Source organism: Schistocerca gregaria, chromosome 2, assembly GCF_023897955.1.
Source record: "Schistocerca gregaria isolate iqSchGreg1 chromosome 2, iqSchGreg1.2, whole genome shotgun sequence".
NCBI classification, from domain to species: domain Eukaryota; kingdom Metazoa; phylum Arthropoda; class Insecta; order Orthoptera; family Acrididae; genus Schistocerca; species Schistocerca gregaria.
The window spans coordinates 340,260,529-340,274,781 of record NC_064921.1 but is presented as its reverse complement, the minus strand read 5'-3'; the positions used below and the strand labels follow the sequence as shown (position 1 = coordinate 340,274,781).

General features: G+C 42.6%; 1 protein-coding gene and 1 non-coding gene across 2 annotated transcripts in view; both read left to right on the top strand.

The window, feature by feature from the left end:
- The window catches only part of LOC126337007 (uncharacterized), a 702,260-nt gene that overhangs the window by 84,983 nt on the left and 603,024 nt on the right, over positions 1–14,253 (top strand). The gene's annotated exons all lie outside the window — the stretch shown is intronic.
- On the top strand, positions 1,151–1,225 carry Trnat-ugu (transfer RNA threonine (anticodon UGU)). The gene has a single exon. It is a non-coding gene; the product is annotated as a tRNA-Thr (tRNA).

Below are 14,253 nucleotides of genomic sequence, written 5' to 3'. Positions count from 1 at the left end.
GGAGTCATACCCGACGGCCACCATGAGGCCAGGACTAATACTGCAGTGCCTCACCAAAATATTGGAAGAATGAGGCCTCTCCTCAGGTCGACGCCCTTCTCGTCGGCGATGGTCACCCGTGGAAGTGCAGAACCGCTGCCCATCGCTGAACACAGCGCGATGCTATCAATCAGTAGTGCCTATTCCTTGTGATGGCACCACTCCATACACAGCATCCTGCATTGTGGAGTTACCGGCGGCCTACTTTTGGGATTTTAATTACATAGTCCGCCTGCTGCTCTCCGACCAGTGATGTGGAATTACACAGAATGTTACAGGGAGTCCATTACTTGTTCTCGGATGGCAGATGCACTTGTGACGGGGTTATGATGTACTTGGTGCACAGTACGGTCATCCCCCCTTATAGTGGTCAGACGGGGCGACAGGAATTTCGACGACGAATTTGGCTGCACTCATGTTCCCTTGATGTCCACCAACGGTCGACTGTTACATTCGAATGCCAAACATACCTGTATATTGTACAATCCGACCAGCTGGACAAATGGACACCCATAAAGAGGCCCCTTTTCAAGCTCTGTCAGGTGCTTATAACGCTGTGATCTCTCAACATTAGACGCTGTTTACGCCTTTTATGTACCCCACCATGCCTGGTGACAACTCTAATTTCGAACAGCACAAATGCACTCTGTTGGTAGTCCTGCCTGTCACAGAGAATTGCAGCTCTAATCGTTTACATGCCTGCCGATGGTGGGTGCCTGTACAACGTTAAATTAATGAAATGATAATTAAATGGACTCCCTAGCTGCAAACAGGCGTTGATGTACTTCTTTGGGGACATGTTGAAAATGTGTGCCCCGACTGGGACCCGAACCCGGGATCTCCTGCTTACATGGCAGACGCTCTAGCCATCTGAGCCACCGAGGGCACAGAGGATTTTGCGCCTGCAGGGACTTAAACCTTGCACGCTCACCGTGGGACCCACATTCCCAACATGTCCACACAACTACATTCGTAGGGCGCCTAGTAGATGTTTGCCCATCATACTCATTACTCGTGGCAGATTAATTACTCGTGGTGTGCACATGTTGGGAATGTGGGTCTCACGGTGAGCGTGCAAGGTTTAAGTCCCTGCAGGCGCACTATCCTCTGCGCCCTCGGTGGCTCATATGGATAGAGCGTCTGCCATGTAAGCAGGAGATCCCGGGTTCGACTCCCGGTCGGGGCACACATTTTCAACATGTCCCCAATGAAGTACATCAACGCTTGTTTGCAGCTAGGGTGTCCATTTAATTATCATTTCATTTCTAGGAAAGCTGCATGGTCATCTACGGTAACTTTTCTTTCGGGAACAGATACTACCGTCATATAACGTTAAATTAAATCCAACTCTTTCTAGTGGGTGCTTTCACATTTTTTGGCAGACAGTGTAGTTTAGATCGTGTGTTGTTGTTCAAGACGATTCACGAGTTCACGTTACTTGGTGTCGCAACGTGATTTCTCTCGCGTGTTTTCGTCTGTCGAGCTACAGTCGATCTCAGCTGTCACACGCATCGTGATTCGCGGCAGTGATCTGCCTAGTTTCTGTCAGGCCATGACACAAAAGAAGGCACTTGGTGTGGAACACTTGCTCGCATTTGACAGTCATGGGTCGGAAAATTTTTTAATTACACATCCCGGCATTCGCTTGAAGTTATTTAGGCAAATCTACAGCGAGATGGACGGAAGGGTATTTGAACGCTTCTACTTCTTCTACAAACTCCGTGATTAACTTTTGCGACTCAGGGCCAGAACCATAAACAACTGGAAATTATATAGTGCCTTCTCACAACGCGTTCTTGCCCTGTGGTGCTGTGCAGTGAGCTACTGCGGGTGATTCTTTCACTCTCAGGCGATGTGTATTGTGTAGTCAAACTTCCTGAAAGATTAAACTGTGTGCCGAACCCTTAATTGAACTTGGTGCTTTCCCACTGACGGATAAATCTCTAGCAGTGGCATCCTCCAAGCACGCCTCCTGTGCACCACTCAAGGCTTCAATCTGTCAGTATCTTTCGTTTCTTGGTTTGAAGTGATATGAGAGAGATACGGTATTTACAAAGTGCCGTTTTGACTCGAATCTTAGGCTCAGTTATGTGAACGCCCCAGCGAAAGAGGACCATGTTCGAATTTCAGTTCAGGAAGTATTTTTAATTTCTCAAGATGTTCCAGCGAACGCGTGGTTTGTGGTCTTCTCTCGATTCAGAAAGTTATTAGACTGAGAGAGCTGGTGCAATAGTAAGATATGCGTCTCATATTCGGGAACGCGATGGTTCAAATGTAGCTTAAGGTCTTCCGTTCGTCTGTAGATAAAAACTGAATTTGTCACTGAATAGTCTACATCATTATTCTGTAGACGAACGTGTCAACTGCGCACAATAGAAGCAGCAACGCGCACTTCAAAGTAGAGCATTAATGTGAGGCGACATATGAGATAAGGTGATAACGGGTGCTTTTCTGGAGCCTTCAGCTCCAGTCGCAGACGCTGCAAGAGGCTTTCTGTATCACGGTATGATCTACTGAGAGAATTCCAAGAGCTTATGTTCATAGAATAGTCAACCAATATGTTGCTTCCACCCAGGTATATCTCACGAAAGGACCATGAAGATAAAATTATAGAGATTCGAGCCCATATGGAGGCTTACCGGTAATCGTTTTTCTTGCAAATCATTCGCCACAGGAACAGGAAAAAGGGGGAAGTGACAGTGGAGCACAAAGTACCCTCTACCTCACATCATAAGGTGGTTTGCGGAGTACAAATGTAGATGTAGCTTATCGAGGCAGGATTACACACCGATGGTGACAACAAGACTTCTGGATGACAATGGATGGTTAGTGCTTGGCTAACGATAACATTTGACATATGCCAGCATTTCCAAGGGAAACCATGACTCTTGTGCTGCAGCGCACTCGCCCTGTTCCCAGTAAAGATGTAGGGGGCGTTACAAACGGCTCTTTCTTCGAAATGACCACTTAGCCTCCCTCATTCTGACATTACAGTCTCTGACGTTTTCTCCTATTTGTCCCAAACGAAATTTAAAGAGTTTTTACGATGCTCTGCGCGAATTCGCAGCCTTTCTTTGCCCGTTTTAGCAGTACGTGTGAAATTACGGAGCCATACACGCGGCAATGAAGCCGCGAACTCGCGTCGAGAGAGTTGTGCTCGCCAGCCATTGCTGCTTCTCAGCGATCTCGCTGATCGCCGCGCTGGCAACAGCCAACGTCAGCCTGCCATGCATTCAGTCGGTTTGGATAATGATCTTGTATTGAGAAAGTGAATAAATACGCTGAAATATAAGTCACATCTTGCAAGGAGTGCCATCATTAGATTAAGAAAAGAGCCGCCTGGTTTTTAAGTGTGTGGAGACTTTTGTAAACGTTTTGTTTCAAAACCGGATAAAGAAAGGTATGATAAGTCAAGTACCGCTGTTAAACTATTTTGTGTTTGTTTTCTGGACGCGGTGTTTTTGCTCGATTGTGGCCATTCAACACTTAAAATAGCCCCTCACCCCGAGAAGACACTGAGAAGACAGCGTTATAGATTCTGCCAAAGTCTCTCACATCCATTGTTGTTGGAGTTGGTTCTAGCAACCAAACCGTCGAAACTGAAACGTAAACAAAATAACTTTCATCTGGCCCAGCGAGCAATGTGTGTAGAGATGATGGCGGTAACGTGAAGCGTTGGATTCGGAGGCAAATTGACGAAGATTTTCTCTTAGCCATGCTAATTAAAACTAAAGCGTGAGTCTATTTTGCCCTTCTCATAGGAGAAGGTATACAAAAGAAGAGTGAACAAATACACTCTCGTAGTGCACTTATACTAGTTCCAGAATTTGTAAAATTGACAGTTAGTTCCAAGACGCCCCGTTCTCATTCCAGCCCACACGTCTTTTGGTTAAGATACGGAAGAGACACGGAAGTACACGTAAGAAGTACTCCTGAGCTCAAGCAACAGAAATTGTTCAAACGAAGAATACTGGAGTAGACTACAAAGATAAAATTATAATGCCACTGTTTTACAAGAATCGCAATACTGTCATAGAGGAGCCCGAGATTTTAAAAGGAGTCAGACAAGGATGTGACTGGTCTCCACTATTACTAATTTTTGTACATCGAAAATGCAATGATCAAATTCGTAGCACATTGAGATAACAATTAATGGAGAATGTTTCAGAACGATCAGTTTTGCATATGGCAACAGCTTACTAGGTAGAAATGAAGACGAAGTAGAGAGGGGAAGGGGTGACTCCAAATGGATCGAGTCTTAATAGAGGAGCGCGAGATGAAGATCAACAGAAGCAAAATAAAAATCTCCGAACAACACGAGAGAAGGAAAACTGCAGCCATGTACCTTCAAGGCGAAAAGCTGGTGTAAGTGACTATGATCAGGTAACTCGTAAGTTGTATCACAGTGGATGGTACAAATACGGCAGATGTACCCAACAAAGAACGCTACTTACCTCTCATTGTCAGGAAACGATTTTTAAAGAGCACACGTGTGTGTGGGTAGAAATCTGACGCTGAGGAAGTCGGAAAAAACTGGAAGCTTTCGGGATGTGGTGTTGGAGGAGAATGTTGTGGGTACTACAGACCGACAGTGTGTAACGAAGTGATTAGAAGAGCAAGAGGGATAAGTGGCCTACCCCAAACAGTCATCATCAGGAGGTACAACATGATTAGCCACTTATTGCGTTAATCATCCCATTTAATTACTCTTATCGAGACAGCGATGAATTGTAATGGTGTCGGCGATGCAGGCACCGACACCAGGTGTAGAAGTATTAAACCGCAATTGGCTCCAATAATAACACGTCTGTTGTTTGAAACTGATAAACAATATTTAATTCAAAATGATCTCCATTGCTATTTACACATTTCTGCCACCTCTCAGGCAGACTATGAACGCAACGCCGAAAAAAAAAAATTTTTTTTTTGAAGCGAACCAGTCAGCGAGCCATTTTCGTGTATTTTCATACGAATTCAAGCGTTGTTCAGCGAGAGCGTGCCCCAGTGTTGCAAATATATGACAATCGCACGGAGCCAAGTCTGGACAATAAGCCGCATGTCCTAGTATTTCCCAATTGAACGCCTTTATCGTTTCCTCTACCCGTTTTACTGTGTGTGATGGTTCGTTATCATGGAGCAATATGACTTTGTGTCGCACTTTCTCATATTCCGGCTGTTTTCACGTAATGCTCGATTGAAACCGACCATCTGCTGTTCGTAGCGATCAGTGTTAACGGTTTCACCAGGTTTTAGCAGCTGATAATTGATGCCACCCTTCTGATCCCACCAAACACAGAGCATTGTCTTCTGTCCAAAACGATGTGGTCTTGCAGTGGATGTCGCTGGTTTGCTTGAATTCACCCATGATTTACGACGCTTAGGATTCTCAAAATAGATCCATTTTTCGTCACTGTTCGACGGACAAACGACTTTCTTTTGTATTTGACGAGCAGCATTTCACAAGTGGTCCTTCGATTTGCTTTCTGTCTTTCATTCAGTTTCTGCAGAACCCATTTTACCACTTTCTGCACTTTCCCCATGGCTTTCAACCAAAGAGAAACGGCTTTCTGCGTCGCATTCAATTGTTCCGCGAGTTCCTATTTAGTTTGAGTATCATCTTCATCCAATAAGGAATGAAATTCATTGTCTTCGAACTTTTTCGGTGGTTTCCCGCGCTCGTCGTATCTCACTTCAAAATCACTACTTTTGAATTTCAACCACTCAAAACACTGTATTTGTCCAAGAGCATGTTCGCCGAAAGCCTCGACAAGCATTCGATGCGATTCTGCAGCAGTTTTCTTCAAATGATAACAGAAAGCCAATGCTGTCCGCTTATCGTAGTTCGTAGGCACAAAACTCGACATGTTTACGGGTTTGAACTAGATACCGATGTATGGAACTTGGGTTACTGCGTGTTGACATTCGTCGTGAACCTTTACAGGAATCAGATGGCATTACAGACGCGACCTCATTGGCCCTGCACTGACGGCTAGCACCATCTATACGGAAATTTTGGTTTAGTACTTCTACATCTGGTATTAGCCAGCAACGCTTCTTCTTCCCAGAATTGTGTGTGTGAGAACTATGGACTGCATACTACCACTACCACGGCGAGTGCGGAGTCAGGAGAGCAGAAATATTTTTTATTCGTCATGACTTCCATACAAAATGTCGAAGTTGGCATCCCATCGGAGCGAGAGGTCCTCTGGGCAGCAGGCACAACTCGCCTGCGGCGTTTGTGACCCCTTGGAAGCGGGTGTATATATTAAGCAGTGGGTTGCTGCCTCAGTGGAAGAGCAGCAGCTGGAGAAGATTCCTCAGTAACGCAAAGAAGGCCTCACCCTGCAGCTAGCAAGCTCAAGCAGGACTGCCAGACAGCTGGTCATGCGGAATGGAAACTGTTGCTGAACCTAGGACTCTTGAATTCGATAAGGGGTCAGGCGATGACGCCCTAGACATGGCCTCCTCTTGATGGCACCAGCTCGAGGCACAGAACCATCAGGTCTAACTGATCTCACTGCCTGTTGAGTTGGAAGGTGCTCGGCCGCAAATTGGACTGATGGGTAGCAAGGAGACTGTCACCACGGCGGCTGCAGTCACGTCCAGGACCCAGTCGAAGCATGAGTAGTGCTAATGGCTTAACGGTGGACAGTTACAGATGCTCTGGTGAGATATGTTATGATTTCATGCCATGTAGGTGTCTCCAAAAGTGCAGCTCTGTGTCATGTCCTGTGGAAAACCAGTCCTAGTACAGCAGACTGCGGTGGTGTAAACTACTGCGCCATCAGTATTCTTGCACCCAATAACAGGAGTTTACAGGTGCACCTTGTATCGACAGCACATAAATTAATAAGTGATGGCACTGATCCCCCATGGTACACAAAACGGGTCAGATCGTTGTTGCAGAAGCAAAGGAAAAAGCATGCCAAATTTAAAAGAATGCAAAATCCTCAAGACTGGAAAAGTTTTACAGAAGTTCAAAATATGGCGCATACTTTAGTACGAGATGCTTTTAATAATTTCCACAACGAAATTCTGTCTCAAAAACTGGCAGAAAACCCAAAGAGATTCTGGTCATACATAAAGCACACCAGTAGCAAGACGCTATCCATACCTTCACTGCGCGGTAACAACGGTGAAGTCACTGATGACAGTGCCACTAAAGCAGAGTTATTAAACACGGTTTTCCGAAACTCATTCACCAAAGAAGACTAAGTAAATATTCCTGAATTCCAATCAAGAACAGCTGCCAAGATGAGAAACATAGAATTAGATATCCTCGGAGTAACGACTCAGCTTAAATCACTTCATAAAGGCAAGGCCTCTGGTCCAGATTGTATACCAGTCAGGTTCCTCTCAGACTATGCTGATGAAATAGCTCCATATTTAGCAGTTTTATACAGCCACTCGCTCACAAAAATATCCGTACAGAAAGACTGGAAAATTGCTTAAGTCACACCAATACCCAAAAAGGGAAGTAGAAGTACTCCGCTGAATTACAGGCCTATATCACTAACGTCGATTTGCAGTAGGGTTTTGGAACATATACTGTATTCGAACATTATAAAGTATCTCGAAGAAAACAATTTTTGAAACATAGTCAGCACGGTTTCAGAAAATATCGTTCTTGTGAAACACAAGTAGCTCTTCATCATGAAGTAATAAGTGCTATCGATAGGGGATGTCAAATTGATTCCATAATTTTAGATTTCCGGAAGGCTTTCGACACCGATCCTCACAAACGTCTTCTAACCAAACTGCGTGTCTACGGAGTGTCGCATCAGTTGTGCGACAGCATTAGTGATTTCCTCTCAGAAAGGTCACAGTTCGTAGTAATAGACTGAAAGTTATCGAGTAAAACAGAAGTAATATTCGGCGTTCCCCAAGGAAGTGTTATAGGTCCTCTATTGTTCCTGATCTATATTAACGGCATAGGAGACAATCTGAGTAGCCGTCTTAGATTGTTTGCAGGTGATGCTGTCATTTACTGTCGTGTAAAGTCATCAGATGATCAAAACGCATTGCAAAATGATTTAGGTAAGATACCTGTATGGTGTGAAAAGTGGCAATTGACCCTGAATAAGGAAAAGTGTGAAGTTATTCATATGAGTACTAAAAGAAATCAGCTACATTTCCATTACGCGATAAGTCACACAAATCTGAAGACTGTAAATTCAACTAAATACTTAGAGATTACAATTGCAAATAACCGAAATTGGAACGATCACATAGATAATATTGAGGGTAGAGTAAACCAAAGACTGCGATTCACTGGCAGAACAGGTCTACTAAAGAGACTGCTTACACCACGCTTGTCCGCCCTATTCTGAAGTATTGCTGGGCGGTGTGGGATCCGCATCAGGTGGGACTGACGGATGACATCGAAAAAGTACATAGAAGGGCAGCTCGTTTTGTATTATCGCGAAATAGGGGAGATAGTGTCACAGACATGATACGTGAATTGGAGTGGAAATCATTAAAACAAAGGCCTTTTTCGTTGCGACAAGATCTTCTCATGAAATTTCAATCACCAGTTTTATCCTCCGATTTAGAAAACATTCTGTTGGCACCCACCTATATAGGGAGAAATGATCATCACGATAAAATAAGAGAAATCATGGCTCGCACAGAAAAATTTAAGAGCTCGTTTTTCCCGAGAGCTATTCGAGAGTGGAACTGTAGAGAGACAGCTTGAAGGTGGTTTATTGAACCCTCTGATAGGCACTTTATTGTGAATATCAGATTACGTATATGTAGATGAAGGTTGCGAAGTGTCGTCTGCAGGTGATGCTGTAACACCTCCTCGCCCTGTTCTCAGGCTACTGCTAAAAACTATGCCTTGTTAGCATGGTACTATTGTGTCTATATTTTTCTCTTGCTGTTATGGGTCTTCTTTGCCAACATTCTTCTTTACACTTTCCACATTGACTGTCCTCCCTCCCTGTACACCCCATCATACAGTACGTGGTGACTGCTGCACCCTTACTTGTTCAAACCTTGTGGCCAATCCACTGTGTTGGTAGGTAATGGACTTAAGTTCAGGTGGCGGACGGATGGCTCTCCTCTACTGATGAACATAGGCTGTACAAGTGAGGACGAAATTCATATTGCCATGACCTGTCACAGGTACCTGCTGCGTTATTGTTGAATCTTCTGGAATATCTATTCCACGCTAATGCACTCGTTCTGTGTAGCTATAAGCTTGTCGAGAAAACGAAGTATAGTGCTTTCTGATTTATTATTCAAGTAGATTAGGTTACCTGATTGTCAGGTAACTACAGCACAGTAGATTCAGAGCGAAAAAGTCGATCCCAAAATGTCACAGAGAGTTCCATTCAGTAATATTTCGCTGCTCCTTAGTTCAAAATGAGCTGTCCCTTGAGCGTCCCTGCTCGTAGCAGGTGATAATAGCTTCAACTGGTCAAATGGTTCGAATGGCTCTGAGCACTATGGGACTTAACATCTGTGGTCATCAGTCCCCTAGAACTTAGAACTACTTAAACCTAACTAACCCAAGGACACCACACACATCTATGCCCGAAGCAGGATTCGAACCTGTGACCGTAGTAGTCGCGCGGTTCCGCACTGAGCGCCTTAACCCCGAGACCACCGCGGCCGGCTCAACTGGTCATAGACTGAGTATGCCCAGTGAAGTCCTACCGTATGAAAATACGGTTGTGTCATAAGGATGTCCTGTCATACCACAAAAGAACACTTGCAAAAATCACTGTCTGCAAAAACCATTTGTCTACCTCAATCTGTCCTATGCTACACTACATGCATACTATGAGTTACTTTCTCTTCCAATGTTCCATCTAACTTTATAGCCTGAGAATACTCGTAGTCATACTGCACTCACAACTATATTCATACAACAAAAGAACCAAATGCTATTTTCTGCCATCTGAAGTTCATTATAAAACAAAGCAAACGCCCAAATTGCTGTACTAACAAGACAGCAAAGTCAATTCAGATAAATGACACACATAATATCCCTCTGTTAACTGTTAACATATCAGAAGAATGCAATTCATCCGCACATTATAACCTCAAAATTAGAAAACATCAAATCTGTGAATCAGCAACCATAAAGTGGTGTAGCATTCTCGCACTCAAAAGACTTTAGTAGACTATCCCGCAAAATGCACAGACATATAAATAAACAAAACCCTTCCGAATTTCTATATCATTCACTTCACATACATCATTACCACAATACATGACATGAGATAGAAAAAATGTACCTAATAAGACTCTAAAAAGTTTTTGATACATTATTCCTTCCATGGCTGCAGAAGTACAGCAGCATTATAGCACGATGCTCATTGTCGACATCTCTGTCTGTGACGCTAACTAAAGCATTGAAGTCTCAGTCACTCTTCCCTTTTCTTTATGGTCGTTTAGCCCTAGGTCTTAATACACACGTTGTGGCCGAGCGGTTCTAGACGCTTGTTCGAAACCTGCCTCGGGCATGGACGTGTGTGGTGTCCTTAGGTTAGAGAGGTTTAAGTAGTACTAAGTTCTAGGGGACTGATGACCACAGATGTTGAGTTCCTATTGATCCAAAACATCCTCGAAAGACTTGGAATCCCAAGGACCGATGTCTTGCGAGTGTCAATGTCGATAACAGCAAACATCGTTGATATTCTCGATTTACGGAATGGGTGGACTGCCTACATATGTAATTAAGTCTGTATGGACACTTCAGTGTGCGTGTCCTACTCGCACCTGGCCAATTTTATAAGGAATATTTTACTTCCGTGTATTACTTGAAGAATACATCAAGTAATGATTTATTTAATTATTTAAAACACTAACAGATGCAAAGTGGTTTGATTTCAAGACCATTTGATGGCTTCCATAATTAACATCAGTCAGGCACTGAAACATACTGTCATAGTTGACTTTTATTATGGCTGTTAATATAGGAAGGAAAATCCGCTGGTTGGACAAGTAAAATAGTTGGATGTCACCCTGTGTTTTGTGTCTCTCTGTAATAAGAAGCAAAGTTAACCAGCTGTAGTGGCTGCCAGAGGCGTTTTATCCACATGATATATGTGGAAAACTAATAAAGGCCAGTAGTGGGGCAACAGAGGCATCAGCACAAATTATTGGTTGCCTACATCAGGAGCAAGTATATATTCAAGAGCAAACCTATGTTCTCTTTTGATGACAGGTCCTTAAGCTACTGTTCTGATAAGTGGATTATGACCTAGTGTGGATAATCTGTCCTCCCAAGAAACCCTCCTCTCCTCCTCCTCCTCCTCCTACCCCACCCCTCTGGGGACTCCCCTCGCCGATACAAGCACACTTTTAACATCAGTTTGATTGACTAATTAAATCAATCAATTAATTAACCGCTCCCCTACTAAGAACCCCCTCCCTTCCTCTTACCCACCTGGAAATTGGCAGGAAAAGGACTCAGTTGATTGGCCATTTGGCGGGATATCGATTGTAGTGTATGGAATATTGTTTAAACAAAATATACAATATGTGAAATTTTGTTTATTTAAACAATTCGTGGGATACAAGGTGTTTATGGAATATAGTTTATTTATTTATTTATAAGGTTTGGTGGGAAATCGATTGCAGTGTATGGAATAGTGCTGAAACAATTTATGGGATACAAGGCAGTGTTTGAAATGTAGTTTATTTATTTAGTTAAAGAATTTGTTGGGAAATTGACTGCAGTATATGTAATACTGTTTATCCAAACAATTTGTGAGTGATAAGGCAGTATGGAATATTCAAACAGTTGTGATACTTTTCTATTCTGATCGTGCATGGAAACTCTGTGCGGACTTACTTTATATTTGATGCTGGAGTCAGGAATGTTAAGACTCTTATAATTTTTTTTCCTCACTTTTCGAAGCACACAGGTGTCTAAGTAGTGATGGGAAAGTCGGAACAATTACATATCTAAAAGTTCATGACATATTTCGAAACCCACAACAAACTGTTATGAACAAACACAGAGTTCGAATCACTCCTGAACATACGAGAAAAATAGCTGGAATTTTCGGTGAATTTTTGATGTCTTACAAATCCTGGTCAGAAGATGCTCTAAAGCCACAATGGCAATTGTAAGGACAGCTTCCCGCCTTCCTGAACCAGAATAGGCTGGTCTGCTTGGACTCATCTTTGAACACTCGTACAATGAAGACATCACATAACTGTCTGACGTCACAGAACTTTCTGTAGATACATTGCTCTGCCCCCGTCTGATTGAAACAGTCTGTAGAGACTTCTATGCCGCCCCCATAAAGGATGTCTTGTGATTCTCTGACATCATGGAACTTCCTGTGAATGGAGCATTCTGATTGGTTCTTATTGAATTTACTCGCCAATTTGCTGCTGCTGGTGTGTGAGCACTGTCCACCACTTGCTGCAGATGCACAAATTACGAGAATTTTAGCGACTAACTATTTTGTATAGGTCGAGAAACATACAGCACTCATATTAAACTGACAGTTAAAGCTTACAAAAGTGGCCTACAGATCATGAATGGAATGAAGAGCAGTATAGTAGCCACCATTTTGGAATCTCTGCATGTGTGTCTATCGTCTGGGCGCCACCAAGAAAGACAAAACCGTCTAATGCCCTAATTACGAATCACGTTACTAAATACCATCGACCAAGGACCAAATATAGGCCTCTTTTGATCTCACAGCCCCCAAACAAAACATCAAGTGGCGGATTCTGTTGATTGGGAAATTACAGACTCGCTTCCTGTCACTGCCTTTCTAAAGAGCCCATTCCCTGTTTGTCTGTGTGAACCATCATCTCGAAACACGCAGACGGAGATTTTAGTTTCTTCCCAGAATACAGTATTCCAATTGCCTAATGCTAGATACAAAGGGAGAGCTTATGCAATTTCGATATGAAAGAGAGAGTGAAATAATCCATTTGCGTTGCCCTATCACATTAACTGTTTAACAATTTACAGGAGTCAAATAGATCGCTTAAAACGGTTACCTTCACTTTACGATGATCCTTGTCCATAATAAAACATATTTTCAACGTTTGAGTATCACACACAAATAGTATGTAACTCAAGTAACGAAATTTGCACCACATACTGATTGTAGTACTAAATATATCTGAGGTCTTGTTTGCACTGAAGTTTGAGAACACAAACACCCTTCCCTAACACAACATTTCCACTAACTATATCACGTGAATTAATCCAATCAGTCACATAAACTTGCGATTGCAAAGTGCACGGACTGCCAGGATCCATATGTGGATCATTGGTGAGAGGGCAAGTCTTAGGATTTTTTAGTAAGTTGGAATAAAAGAGACGTAAATACTGTAGTAGAAAATCAAACAGCACATGGGTATGTCAGCAATATGACCATATAAATATGAAAAACTGTGGGAAAAATATAAAAATGATATAAAAACGGCACAATTCCAGGAGAACCTGATATAAACACGAAAAATTGATGTGAGATATGTAAAAATTTAGGGTAATACCATAAAATATGTAATATCGCGAAAACCAAGTATTTTACGAAAACTGACTGAGAATACATAAAATTAGAGAAAAATACCATGAAGTGATGGAGGAGAGTAGACTGATGCTACAAGTACACTCCTTAATAGTGGAAAGAGGAGACATTCTAGACATCCAGTATCAAGGCGAAACAGCAGTATTATCCTGCACATGAGCAAACCTAATATCAGACCATGACTTCTGTGTGCAAGACGAAAATTACCAGGGGCAGTGGTGAACTGCGATAAGACTGTTACGTCTCCTCTAGCTACTGTCGCGAAAAGATCATAATTTCTGACCCGTAATTGGGCTTGAACTTCATTAACAGGGCTTGTCATACAGCTCTGAAAACCTATGTAGTGTTTGTGTTATAAAAGAATCGATGTTTTCTTTGGTGTGCGAGGTAATAGTTTTATCACTTTATAGTTTGTCACCATAATTTATCGTTAAGAAACTTGCATGGAGAATGTATGCCATGTGCTGGAAATATATTTCTTATGTTGGAATATTGACAGCGTTGCATTCCACAGGACTAGTAGGTCAGAATCTGCACCACTCCATCATTATAGCATGTTTAACTGCAGAACCATTTAGCCATTGGTATGTGTTTATCTTCCACGATCATTTATCTCTTTCTGATATCTTCATGGTGTGGACACCAGACACCGGAACAATATTTCAGAATCGATCGCACAGTTGATTTGGGTAAAATGTTTCAA